Genomic DNA, 14,786 nt, shown 5'->3' with positions numbered 1-14,786 from the left:
CGGGGTGTAGGCCTCGCGGGGGGCAGCGCGCCCCGGCCGGGCGGAGCGGGGGAGGCGGGCTCGGCCGTCCCGGGACGCGGCGCCTTCGCGGGCGAAGCTGCTCACTTCCAGGCGCGACTGTTACACAACACGCCTGCCAAGGGGCCCGGCCTGCCTGCTCCCATTATCCCGAGTCTCCTTGGGGCGGGCTGCGAGGCCACCTGGGTGGCGACCGTGCGGCCTCCGAACCGCTCGCCCCCCGCCCCGAGAAAGAATAAAGTCTTAACTTTGGTACTGAGTCGTGGCGTTGGGGGGTCCGGTGGGCCAGGGACTCCTTTACTTACACTGGCCGTGAAACGTGGGAAATAAAACCTAGGGAGACAACGGAGAGTCTGGGAATCGAGGGTCGTTTTCCTGACAAAATACCGCAGAAGAGCACACATCGACGCAAAACCTAAGCTTTAGATGCTGAGCTTAATTTCCTGGAGACAACCGGTAATGAAGCCGAGAAAATAGGAAGCAGATCTTGAAATGAATGAATAACTGCATAATCGCGAAAAAGTTTGTCGAAGGTCTGCTGCAAAGATCCTTGGCGCGTTGAAGCCCCGGGTGTCTCGATTGTGTGCACAAAGCACACCTCCGCCCGCCTGTGATGAGTAAGGTGGAGAGGAAAAACCTGTTGCATAATCTCATTCGCTGTGGGATTTGCTGTGCCACCCCCTTGAATCAAGGGGAAGTGAGCTGAGGTGCGAGGTTTTAAAAACTCTCAGAAGTTTTTATTTACCCAGCGCTCTAGCTGCCACTTTGCTTTAAGAGATTATAAGTGAATAATGTGCTCTTACGAGTGAACTAAACCTATCCAACCTGTTTAGAAAATGACCAGGTATGTTTCATTCTTGCCTTTCTTTGCGTGTGTGTGTGTGTGCGTGCGTGCGTGCGCTGGCGCGCTAGTGTCGGAGGGAGGGAGGGAGAACGACAGAGAGAGAGAGAGAGAGAGAGAGAGAGAGAGAGAGAGAGAGATTGAGAGAGATTGAGAGAAAGAGAGACTGAGAGAGACTGAGCTTAAACACATGAGTGTGAAATTAACCCAGCCACCCGTGAAAGGGCTCCTGCTACCTTTGGGGAACTGAGCCAGTCAGAAAAAAAATGCCTCTTTTTTTCCTAACACCTCTCTGGGGCTCATTGGTAGTACCATGTTTCTTCAAAGGAGTTTTGTTGTTTCACGTCCATCAAAAAAAGATTTTTTAAAAAAAGTTAAGGTAATTTTTTTTTTTTTTAAGAAGAAAAGACTGCTTACCAATCGAATTCATTACTTTTTAATTATTGACTTTTCCTTGGTGGACACAGTGTGGGAGGCAATGCAAAATTATAGCTCCTGCACTTGTGTGTTTGGGAAGGCAGCAGCCTGAAGGAGTCCAGTGAGAAACTAAGAATTTAATGGATTAGTGTATTTTAGTCAAAATGTGACAAGGTACTGTGAACATTTTTGTCACTGTTTTTAAAAGAGAATTACAGAAGGTATTGAGTTTAAAGACTGTGGAAAGTTGCTGTTGAAAAAAAATTTGGGTGGCGTTAACACTTAGCATCTTATATAAAGATATGGACAAAATAATGGCATCCCAAATTGGGTTTTAGATAAAATAATTTGTATTTACCAAAGTTCACGTGTGGAGAAAATTAGAAATGAGTTTTATTGAATTGGTTCCTGGGCTATACACCCACATTTTTAGGTGTTTTTTTTTAAAAAAATGTGTAAACTGTGGCAATGATGTTTAAAATTATTTAGTTTTAATCTTTGGTATGTCAGCAACTCAAAAGCCAAGTATCTAATTTGGCTTAAATTGTACATATTTTACTTGAGTGTTTTAGTGCATAATTATAGAGGGAGGTGAGGAACAGAACTGCAGAATCATGGACTTTTGCACCTCTTCAGCTTAGAAAGTCCCCGACCTTCCCTTCAGCTTGTTAAATGTAATTGAGTACCTGTAAAATACCAAGTCAATGTGAAACTGAAGGTTCTGGTGTGGGGGCAGTGTTGGCCAAGATTTTAATGTTAGTAACTGAGAAAGGGGCAAAAGAGAAGATCCTGTTTAACCGATTAAAACACACACACACACACATTGGAAAGTTATTTGTGGCATAAGGTTAGGAGTGGAAGTGAAGGGGAGAGATGATTTTAAGGTAGGTTTGGGTTGGAGGTATAGGCAGACCCTGGTTCAGTCCCCAGCTCTGCCCACCTCCCCAAAAATGTACAGTAACTGTAGTTTTAAGAAGGCAGCAGTGTTAGTTGGAGTTGGGAGAGGCGGGATTGAGGTGAGTGTATTTTGATGCAGTTTTCTATAAGTGCCTATGCTGAGGAAATTTCATAGAATTTTCAGCATATGGGATTAATATATTGGTGAAGCAGATTTATATAACTGTTCAGTATTGAAGTTGTTCCTTTTCAGCAAATTATAAAATCCTACTAAATATAAATTTGCTAAAATTATCAGTGTTGTTTATCCTAGAACCCCCAGGTTTCCTGAGCTATATGGCAAAAATAGAGTGTTCCATTGTGTATTACCTAGACTAAAATTTTTACTGGCCTTTTAATATTTTAAAATGATTAGAGTTCTCAAGCAAAAGATACTTCAGATTGAAGAAGTAAATTAATATTAAATTCATTTGGATCTGAATCCTAAGAAAAAGAGATAAATCAGGGGAAACAGATTTTATGACAGCTTTCAAGAGATTGAAAGAACAAGTTAAAAAGACTTCACAGAAAAAGCTACCATTGATACTTTATTGGCCTTTTAAACAAATAACAATCAAAATTTAAAACTGTGAGGTCCACTATCATGACATAAAGCCTTACTGATGTTTAAGCAAAAACATAATTAAGAAAGGATATCTTGGACTGTGCTATATATATATATTCCAAAGCCAGATGCCATTTTTGCTCCAGATTTTGTGTTACAATGCCATTTTATACCTTTCTTTAGCCTAGAGTGATGTAGGGCTGGCTGTGCGAAGAAAGGGCCAGGAAGGTTGGCTGAACTTAGAGAAGTAGCTTAGACATTAAGAAGCCAGGCTTCTGCACAGATAGAATATTTAATCAAATAAATAGAGGAAGCGAATGGTTCAAAAAGGAGGATTGGAAACAGATTGCTGAGAACAGGTACAAAGAAATAAGCTTGCCAAGGATGCGGCTGGTAAAGCAGGAAATGGATACATCTTGGCATGAAAGGAAAGAGGCATAAGTAAATAAATACCCTTCTATACCAGCAACAAGAAGGGAATAGTACTGAAACTTCGCCCCTTTCTACACTGGGGCTGAAATTTCACTGGAGGTAGGATCAAAAAGTCAAGATTTTTCCTGTACAACAAAAATCTTAGTGGAGGTGGAATGGATAAACTATAATTATTAATTATAAAAATGAGAATATAAACTTGAAATTTCTAGAGATAAATTCAAACTAGAGGGAGATCCATTTCACTTTCATGACCAATTTTGAGTTATTGGGAAGGAAAGGATAAATTATAAAAAGTTGAGATTATCACCTTTTCTAGACTCCTGGGTTAATCACCGACATAAATGAATCAAAAAGCCATTTGTTAAAGGTATACTATTTACATGGATACTAAAATTGGGACCATAAGTCTGTTCCGTTAAGGAGAACAGAATTAGAAGAATTTTAAATGAGATTTGTATATAGACAAAGATAAACGATGATCAGACAGCTGGTAAGTTGTGAATTCCTGGTATAAAGGAGAAATATTAGAAGGTTCAAAGAGGTGATCTTTCCAGATAAGAGAATTTAAAAGATCGTTGTGTGGTACATGGAGAAAAGGAAGTGGAGTGAAATCAAGATGGGAAGCTGTTCGTCTGTCTAATTATTCAGCAATTTTATGTTGACTTGGGTGCAGACACCAGGATGCAACACGGTAGAAGAAAGATAAAGTTCTTGCCCTTCTGGATCTCAGAGTCGGCTGGAGAAAAGATAGTAATGACAAGCATATAGTGCATGAAAAAATCTGACATCAAATGGCGTCAAGTGCTGAAGATAATAATGATCAAAGAATTTATAGAGTTAGCTATACTCTACTTACTGTGAGTAATTAGCTAATTTGCCCTTAGTATCTTTTTTTCCATAAGTTTATTGAGAAATAGCAATGAGACAGTTTTAAATCTGATTAGTAGGACAGTTTCAATAATTAATACGTTGCATAGTGTTATCTTAATGGTTTGCCCTTAATATCTTGATGAATAATATTAATGTTATAACTTTTTTTTTTTTTTTTGGTATCAGGGGTTGAACTCAGGGCCCTGCTCTTGCCAGGCAAGCACTTATTTACTGAGCTATCTCCCTAGACCCCTGTTACAACTTTTTAATATTCATGTGTGGTCTAAACCAATTTGAATAGAATTCACATTAATTTATCTTTAACCAAAATTTTATTTAAAAAGACCTTTGTCACTTCTTTATTTAGGTTGGGACATGCTAGCTTTGAGTTTTAAACTTAATTTATTTGTAGGTCTTTTCCTCCCTTTGCGAAGAATCTCATGTGTTTTGCAATGAGGTTTATATTATTGTTTACTATTTAGTATGTTTTTCATATACTTAGCAAACACCAATCATAATAGTGCTATGAGGAGGGCTGCATTCTAAGGACGGTTTGCTTTGACGGTGCTTTGGGTAGGACCATACAAGACAAAAATGTCAAAGTACAAGAAAGCTGTTGGGCTTAAGGACCAGGTAGGTAGACTAGTCAGCCCCTTTCTAGAACTTGTCATGGAACAGAATGGTAAATTTGGACTGTCTTGGGCTCTGAATTCTTGTTACGTCTCTCCACAGAAGAGTCATAGAGTCTCACTGAAAACCATGATCTGAGAGTTATTTTTTCCTTGTTTATGTAGAAATCACAGAATCTTAAGAAAAAGTGTCATTATTTGACTGTGAAATTTGTTTTCTTAGTTTTGAAGATTTTTTTTTTTCTCATAGTGTTAACTAAAAACTTACCAATGACTGTTCAATGGTTCTGGGCACATTTACAAAGTGCTTCTCAAGCATTTTTAAGAAATAATGTTTTCTGTTCAATTTTTTTTATGCCATTTTAAAACTAAAAACATAAAATTATAGGTGAAATTAAGTAAAGGATTTCTAAAATGGTTTTGTATTTTGAATGTGTAGCATTGTGGAACTAAATCACTCAGGTTATTCAAGAATTATTCTGTATGCAGTTTACCACTTTCCATCTCTAACATTCTCAGATAAACTTGAGATAAACCCATGGAAAACAATTTCAAGATGAGGTAAATTGGTTGCTCCCTTGATTTCCTTTCAAACTACTTCATTGAGAAAAGGATTGTAGACATAAATACCAGGGGTCTGTGGTTTGTGTGATGAAAGCTAGTCATGACTATGCCTTCAGAATACTTGGGAAGGACAGCAGGACTCAGATTTATTTTGTTGTTTCTGTGAGAGGAATTGTGGTGGGGGCAAACTAATTTATAGAAAAAAGATGTAATATGCATTATAGGCATATGTCACAGTAAATAATATTAAATATACACATTCTTCCTCTTAAATGGGGAAAGATGTGTAGAGAGTTATATGTTACCTGTTATTTGCATTGTATAGTGATTTGTTTCTTAAGTACACAACTTCTCTCCTGGTTAGTTCCTAGCAGAGTTGGCTTTGGATAAATATTTGCTGAATAAATTGAATTAATTCTCACAGTTGTTATCTCTCTAGCTTAGAGCACTGTTTTCTGAGCTCTGAGTTGCAGCTGGCAGGTTTGGGGCTGATTTTTGTCTGGGCCATGTGCTGACACGAGCTTGGGTCTGTGAGTCTGTGATCTCACCTCCAGCTTTGACCCTGCGGCTGACCTGACCTCATCTTTTCTGAAATGGTGGGTGGTTGTTTCCTGTCACCTCTTTCCCTCAGAGTCTGAACAGCTCTTTTCCCTGACCTAAGCAGCTGAGCTGTGTCCTCTTTTGGTCCCTTCTCAGAATACTCAAGTGTGTTTGTCACCATGTTGACCTATTTTGTAGTGTGTTTTGTTTGTTGTTTGGTTGGAAAAGTGCACTTCTCAGGAAGATAGCTGACTTTGTTTTGTCAACTGTACATGGCATATGAGGCATGGTATTACTTCCTCTTCCTTCCTAGCTTTTATTAAAAATCGTGACTGGTAGGAATGACATATTGATAAAATAAACCAACTAAAAACTAACGACCTTTTTTGAGACAATCAGGATATTTGAATGTGGAGTATTAGATGAAATTTAAGAACTATAACCATAACACTTTCAGATGTTGTAATAGTATTATGGTTATGTTAATCTTTCATCTATCAAAGATATCTATGGAAAAAAAAGATATCTATGGAAATATTTATAGACAGAATGAAACAATACCTAATATATGTTTTTAAAAATATCCGGCTTAAAAAAAAAATCAGAATAAGCACAAATACAAGAGGGAGACAAAACAGTTATTGGCAAGTTTTCAAAAATTGAGGCTGGTTAATGGGTACATTGTGGTTTATTATTTTCTAGGTTGCATATATTTGGAATTTCAAAGTATGTATAATAGATTAAAGCATATACTCCCACTTAATATAACTGTTGGGGAAGAAATTTAACATTGTAAAGTTATGTGGTTGAAGAGTTGAGCTAATTGGCTAATCTAAAATCTTCACCTAGCATTTTTTGTGAGTTCTCTTTTTCTTTTCTTTTTCCTTTTTTTTTTTGGAGACAGTCTTGGTAGCTCAGGCTGGCCTTGGACTTCCTATAGAGCCCAGGCTAGCCTCGAAATCACAGTGATCCTTCTTCAGCCTCCTAAGCATTGGGATTACATGAATGAGCCATTATGGCTGATGCAAAATTTTAAGAATAGGGGGAATTTTGGAGAAATGTCATCAGTGCTTAAAACTGAACTTTTAAGATCTTGTTATAATAAAATATCTTGTAATTTATGGTATGTGCTTTGACATATTTTGTCTTTTTTATCTTTAGAAGAAGACATGACTTTCCATTTTACAACTGAAGAAACTAAGGTCTTAGCGAAAGTAATTTATTCAAATTCCTGAGCAAGTAAGAAATGGTGCTAGGATTGGAGCTGAGATCTTTTGAGTGTCTTTCAAATATTTTAGCTTCAGGATACCTTTATACCTTTTAAAATTTATAAGGGACCTCAAATACTTTTTTTTTTTTTGTAAATATCACATTTATTTAAAGAAACCAAAACTATTAATAAGGGTGAACATTTATGATGGATATTATAAAGCAGGAAAAAGATGTTTAAATAGGAAGGGAAACTAGAGATGGGGAAAAGAAGGAAGAGAAAAAGAAAAACTGAGAAAAAGGGATAAAAATGGAAGCAAAGCTTTTGTAAATAAGGGGGGTTGAAGGGAATGGGACAAAAAAGAATCAAGATATATCATATACGAGTACAAATTTCCCATAATGAATGTGATCATTATGCATACCTAGAAAGTACCAATACATTTAATTACTTATTATTATTATTATTATTATTATTATTATTATTATTGGTGAAACCAGGGATTGAACTCAGGCCCTTGCGCTTGCCAGGGAAGCACCTATTCCACTGAGCCATCTCCCTGGCCCCACATTTAATTACTTATAAAATAAAAATGCTCTAAAGATTAGAAGAATAACACAGAAGTACTTTTAGAAAATTGAGCTTCCCAAATACTTTTATGTGGACTATATCTATCAGTGTTTAACGTAGTGAGATTAAAACAGAAATGTTTAAAAGTCTTTTAAAGATAACATTAAAGGTTAACATAACACACTTCAATTATAAAAGTTATTCCAAGACAAATCTAGTAAGAAATGTGGTACTGTTTTACGTTTTGTTATTGTGTTTAATGTATCACTTAATGGAAGATAACTAACTGGGTTTCCATAACTACTTCTATATTCAATCTCTTTTGATAATACTGTTTTAGTTGAAATATATGAAGAAAACCTGGTTACACACATAAGCATAGTTGAAAAGAATATGGAGTATTTAATAGTCATTTTATATAATTATGCATATTTTTGTTATGCCAAAACAGCATGCTATTAAAAGTTAGTTTCAATATCAAAACTGATATCATCTATGATTTTCTTAGCATCTATTGTTCTATCATGTATTATTTTGAATTGATATTTCCCTTATGTGTGATTTTTATAATATCATGCAGTAGTAGTCCTTTGAAAAATAATAATTTGCTGAGTTACACAGATCTGTTGAATATTGATATATTGATTATATAATATTGTACAAATCACCTACATTAGTAAATGTTAATCTCATCCAAAGTCTTTTAAAACTGGAAAGTGAAGTCGAGAATGGTGGCACAGGGCTGGTGAGATGGCTCAGTGGTCTACAGCACCTACTTAGAACAGGCTTAGCAAAGCACAGGGACCACGTTTCAATCCCCAGCACCACATGCCAGCCAGCCCCGCCCCCTGGTGGGCTGAGCTGCCCCCCCACGCACAAATAAATAAATAAATAAAAATTAAAAAAAAGAACGGCACACACCTGGAATCCCAGTACTCGAGAGGCTGAGGCAGGACCATCGTTGTGAGGTTGAGACCAGCCTGGGCTACAGAGTGAGCTCAAGGCCACCCTGAACTGCAAATTGAGACCTTGTTCAAAAAAAAAAAAAAAGAAAGAAAGAAAGAAAGAAAGAAAAGAAAAAGAATTGAAAAATGGTCAAGATCTTGATAGTGAGTTCCAGTTTTCCAAAATTTTAATTTTATCTTGGAAGCTTAATTTTATCATTGGTAACAAATATTTTCAGTTTTTCTTAGGTTCATCTTATTTTAAAGAAAATGTCCTCTAGGTGCCTAAGTGCATAACTGTAAGTGCTGTACCAGTTATTATTATTATTTTTTAAGCCAACCTGGTATTTTCTGAAAAAAAGATCATAACTCACCTGGTATGGAGGCGCTCACCTGTAATTGTAGCTACTGAGGAAACTGGGGCAGAAGGATGGTGAATTTGAGGCTAATCTGGGCAACTTGGTGAGACTCTGTCTCCAAATTTTACAAAAGAACTTAGGGTGTGATGCAGTTGTAGGTGCCACTAGGTGTGATTCCAGAGTACCAAACCAGGCCAGACCTGGCCTAACAAAAATGCCCCAAGTGCAAACAAAAACCTCACAAAAAATTTCTTATGTACTTGTTTCCAGCCAAGCCATTGTACTTAGCCTTCAGTACTGACTTTCCATTATGTAGATTATTAAAAAGAGCAACACATGAGTTGACATACCATAAAATAATGACTTTTTCTTTTATTTGAGACATTTTAAAGTGATACGTTTTTGTTTGTTTTTCTGAGGAAGGGTCTCACTATGAAGTTGAGGCTGGTTTCGAACTCATTGTGCAGCCATGGTGGGCCTCCAACTCAGAGTGATCTGCCTGCTTCCACCTCCCAAGTGCTGGGCTGACAGGCATGTGCTACCATGCCCAGCTAAGTGATACTTTTTATGATAGGAGTGAGGAGTATATGAATTAACTGTCAGTGATACATCATTATATACTTTGGAATCACTGGTGCTCACTTATGAGAAAATAAGTGTGGAAAGGTAGATAATATGTTTATGTTACCAAAAATAGTTTTAACATTGGTTTTCCCCTGCAAAGGCCAGCCCGCATCTCTAGATCATACTTCAGAATTTGCTGCTGGAAGATAGTACAAACGTGTGTCAGGAGAGTGATGTTTCATCTTAGCTGATTCATTGTGAGGAAGGAGAACATGCTAGTGTGTAGGATGAGCCAGGTGACCTAGAGACCATACTAGGTGCAAGGTCAAATGACATCAGTGGTTGATAAAGGGTGGAGAGACTAGAGCAGTCAGTAAAAGTACCTCACATCTCACCAAGAAACAAGTGTTCACTCTCCCTATTTTTTAAATTAAAAGGCTTCTGTGCCCATATCTACATATATGTTCCTCTTTTTTATTATCTGTATTCAACATCAGCGATTCCTCCCCCCCCCCCTTTGAACGGCAGGAGGGAAGAGATGGTAACACATACTTCAGAGAACAGAGTGCTCATGACAGTTGTTTGTTCCATCTGGCAAGAGTTACAGATTTTTTTCCCTTGGCCTAAGAGAGAGCTGAGGGGTGGTAGAAAACAAACGAGGCTAGAAAGAAGACATGGTAAGAGGACAGTAAATGAAAGCTCTCAGCAGGACTGGGCTGTGCACAGAGTAGAGGTGGCATCAGAGCAGATGGAGGAAGCGACAGGGTGAACTGGCTCTCCTGTGTCCTGAGTGCTGAACAACTGGGGCTGCAAGTCCCCAAAAGTAACCCCAGTAAGAGTCATGAAACTGAGAGCTGGGGGGTGGGGTGGGGCAACTCAGTGGCACAGTGCCTGCCTGTAAGAACGGGGTCCCGAGTTTGATTCCTGGTCCCCTGACTCCCCCACCCAAAAGAAAGTCATGGAAATAAATACATACTTGAAAGATTTCCATCAAAATACAACCAAAATAACTGGTGAGTAACCTGACTTTGAATGTCTTAGCAGTATTCAGATTGGGTATATTCTCTTGTGGGAGGGAAAAGAACAGTGCTGGGGAGTCTTGGCTACGGTTACATGGATCAGTGGTGAAGATGTTAACGGCTAGGTTTAAAGCTACAAATTCAAGAATAAAATTTTAGTACTTTGTATTTTCTTTTTAACCTAACACGAAGTTTGGATTAAATGAGATGGAATTTATTTCCAATAGATGTCATTTATATGTACTGATTTCCAGAAAAGATTTATGATGGAAGAAGGAAAGACAGTCTGTGTTCAGGGTCAAATGTGATTGTAGGTCGCATTTTTTTTTTTTTTTTTTTTTTTGTACCAGGGATCGAACTCAGGTGCTTAAGACCCTGAGCTATCTCCCTGGCCCCTGTAGGTCACGTTGTTTTCCTCCTGTCTTCTCCTCTGGTGATGCTCATCTCTTGGAGCCACATAGGTAAAGCGCTGCAGTTGTAAAGTGATTAAGCTGGTCTGTCTCAGCTACACTCAAGCAACCTTTTAGTTGGACGTAGTACAACAGTGTGTGTATAGGGGGAAGTGAGGTTGGGCAGGAAAATCACTGCATGCCACGGGACACCTCGGGTGTCCCTTCAAGACTGCTTTCAGTTGCACTTCGCAGCCGCCACCAGCTTAAACTGTAAGCTATTATTGTGTACTTAAGCTGTTCAGAGCTCAGTGATAAGTGGTCTCAGGGCTGGGTCAGCTGCTCAGCAGTGCCATCAAGGCCCAGGCTCCCTCCAGTCCTCGCCTCCGGCCTCTTTTTATGTGTCCTTATCCTCAGGACTGTAGCCACCAGGTCACAAAATGGCTGCCTCTATGTTAGGCCTCACATCCCTTTTCAAGGCAGGAAGGAGGAGACTGGTTCTGAGAGCAATCCTTCCCCTTGTGTCTCCCCAGTCGGAAACAGATCTTTCCTGAAACTTCCATCTGATTTTCTCTTAAGTGTAATGTGCTTGAATTAGTTCACGAGACTGCCTTTGCTCCCAGGAGAGTCTGGGAAAATGTATAGCCCAGGGATGGGATTGCCATGCTCTTCAAATTTCCACTGAAAAGGAAAAGCTAATTACACTCTTAGCAGAGGAATACATACATGTGTGTTTATAGAATCCAGCATTATATTCTAAGGAAATACCTTCCCATCCAGCGAAGGACACATTTTAGTTAATGTCTGAAACCTGGTTAAACATCCCCGTTTGCTTGTTGAGCACTTATTTGGTAAGAACAGGCAGGCTGTATGTTTGTTGTGGAGCAAATTAAAGGGCAACTCATGCAAGATGATTCCCTTTGTGCCTGTAGCAGATAAACTCTACTTGAATGAGGCAAGACATTTGGCATTTCAGGTACCTTAAAGCGGATTGTTTCTTTTTTCAGAATGATGATCTGGTTTTTCATGTGAGGTCCTATCAGGGTTTTATAAATGTATGTATACATTGAATTAAAAATTATATTCTCAACAGGTTATGAAACACACTACTTATAAGGACATAAAACATAGTCACCTAAATTTATTGATCTTATACTCAACAAAACTCTTATACAAGGATCCCACTACATTTAGTTTGTGGTTTATCAACTTTGATAGATTTGGAGATAAATATGATTAAATGATAATATTTAAGGGACCAGACGGCATTTACAATTTGGGGTGTATTTTTCAAAATAAAATGGATATGTGTACATATACTTAACAGCTGCTTTAAACAGCTTAGAGGCAGTGTCTAATATTACCACACTATTTAAATAATCAGAAACCTTTTTTTTTTTGTATTGAAACCTTTTACATATGTAATTTAAACAATTGTTTTCATTTTTCATCCTGTGAATGACTAAGAACCTTGTTAATGTAAATACTCAGGAAGCTTGATTTTGTAGCGTCTTAGTTTTATAACCAATAATAAAAAATCATGGGCAGTGGAAAACCCCTTCTCTTGTCTACTGACAGCTCCAACTGAAAGACTCAAGCGATTTTTGTGATGAATAGTCAGTGGTTTTTTTAGATGTCTCCAGTGGTTGTTTCATTGTAGAAGGTAATGTTAAAGCCCTATGGTATAATTTGGTGGGAATTTCCAAGTAAGTATTGGGCAATATGGCATCTATGTGTTTGCCAGGAAAAGATAGTTTTATATAAGTTTTAAATAAAAACATTGTGAAATCAAAGAGATTTTAATTATAGAAATGACCTTAATTCATTAACATAATCATATCGATTTCTGAGTCTCATAGGCATTTTTCTGGACAAAAGATCCATTCTTTTGCCAATGATGCCCTTGTCATTCATAAACAAGAATTCCCATAGTGATTTCTGTACATGCAGTAGTGTATGAGAAAGAATGCAGAGATGTGTATGGTCTTAGCTATCAAGACCTTGTTAGGCCAGGTGTGGTGGTGAACACCTATAATCCCAGCACTCAGAGGCTGAGGCAGGAGGATCACTATGAATTTGAGACTGGCCTGGGCGACATAGTGAGTTCAAGGCCAGACTGGCATACGTAGAGGAATCTGTCTAAAAAAAATTTTTTTTAAAGAACAAAACAAATGGAAACAAACAACAAAAAAAAGATTTTATACTTGTTGCTGCCACAGTGTCTTTAAAGATTACCTGTTGCTTGTGGTTTCAGCACAATGGTGTAAGAGACTCAATTATTGCCCTAGTGTGCTTCAGCAGGGAGGCAGCATCCCAGTCTCCCCTTTGCTGGCCCCCTGACCAAGTCATAATTAGCTGCAGAAGTGAGTCTCCCTGAAGGCTTCTCCTGACGGGTCCCTTCTCCCGGGGTGCAGACCTTCATGCCTCAGGCTAGAGCAGGGTGTGAGCCAGCTGCTCTGTAGACAGTTTGGGGAAGGAGGATACTGCCCTGGAGCAGTTCGGCCCAACTTTAGAGTATAAGCATTTGGGAAAGAAATATAACAAGAAAAATAAGGATCTGTTATAATCTTTTTTTTTCCCCCCTTTGGTAGTAGAAAAACAACATGAAGTTTACTATCCTAATTGCTTTTAAATGTTGTGGAACAGATTCTAGAATTTTTTTCTTCCTGCAAGTCTGAAACTCTGTAGCCATTAAATGATTTGTCTTTTTCACTCTTTCCCCAGCCTTAGTAACCACCATTCTATAGTGTTTCCATAAATTTAACTATTTTAGATTGTTCATATGAGGGATTAAGTTTGCCTTTTTTGTGTTTGCCTTATTTCATTTGGTGTTATGTGTCTAAGGTTCATCCACATAGTAGCATGTGACAAGACTTTATTCCTTTTTAAGACTAAATATTTTATTGTGTGTGAATGCCGTAGTTATTTTTATGTATTTAAGACAGATTTTACAAGACCTACAGGGTTTACAGGGTCTGACTACACAGGTGTGACTCAAAGTGATCCTCCTGTTTTCAGCCTCCCAAGTGCTGGGATTATAGGGGCGCGCCACCACACCCAGTCTTAATTGCTGTCTCAGTGCACATGGGGGTGGGACCCGCACAGCAGGCGCTTTAGTTTGCTGAGCTGTCTGGCCAGCCCTCATATTTAAAATTTTCATTCACTGTGAATGGATATTTGAGTTGTTTCTAACTCTTGATTATTATAAATGGTGCTGTTGTAAATACAGGTATACAATATTTTCTTGAAATCTTGCTTTCAGAAGTGGCACTTGCTGGATCATATGGTAGTTCTACTTTCAATTTTCTGAGAACCTTCCATATTGTTTTCCGTACGAGTTTCTATATTTTGCCATCCCACCAAAATGCAGTGTTCCAGTTTTTGTGCCTCTTTGCTCACCTTAGCTGTGTTCCAGTGGTCACCCCAGTATGTGCTGCGATAGCTCCTTATGGCTTTGATTTTCACCTCTCATGATGAGGGATTCTTAGCATCTTCAGTGTTAGTCATTTGTATGGCATCTTTGGGGAAATGTCTTCTAAAGTCCTTTGCCCATGGTTAAATTGGGTTTTTTAGGGCTAGCCAGATAGCTCAGCAGATTAAAGCACCTGCTTAGGTAGATGAAGGGACTGGGGTTCAATTCCTGGCAAGCCGCCCCTTGCTGGCCCTGCCCTGGGGGCATGCTGAGGTGGGACTGAGACTGGGTGTGGTGGCATGTGCGCCTGTAATCCCAGCACTTGGAAGGCTGAAAACAGGAGAATCACTATGAGTCTGATCTGTGTAGTGAAACCCTGTAGACCCTGTACTAAATACATAAAGTAAATAGATAAATAACTTGGATTTTGTTGTTGAGTTGTAGAGTGCCTTTTCTTTTTTCAATGTGAATCATCATTTTATTTATTTATTTATTTTTTTTAAT

At 38.4% G+C, this 14,786-nt stretch overlaps 1 protein-coding gene across 2 annotated transcripts in view; it reads left to right on the top strand.

Annotated features, from left to right (window-relative positions):
• Dusp16 (dual specificity phosphatase 16) overlaps positions 1 to 14,786 on the top strand; it is a 73,239-nt gene that overhangs the window by 909 nt on the left and 57,544 nt on the right. The window contains exon 1 of one of the 2 annotated variants that reach the window (XM_023709487.1): positions 759 to 862. The exons of the other annotated variant lie outside the window; for it this stretch is intronic. The gene's annotated coding sequence lies outside the window, so the exon portion shown is untranslated. Of the gene's footprint in view, positions 1 to 758; positions 863 to 14,786 lie in introns of those variants that run through there. 2 annotated transcript variants of the gene reach the window in all.

Source organism: Octodon degus, unplaced genomic scaffold (genome assembly GCF_000260255.1).
Source record: "Octodon degus isolate 3935 unplaced genomic scaffold, OctDeg1.0 scaffold00012, whole genome shotgun sequence".
NCBI lineage: Eukaryota > Metazoa > Chordata > Mammalia > Rodentia > Octodontidae > Octodon > Octodon degus.
The sequence above is the reverse complement of the archived record's forward strand: the minus strand, read 5'-3'. Positions and strand labels throughout refer to the sequence as shown.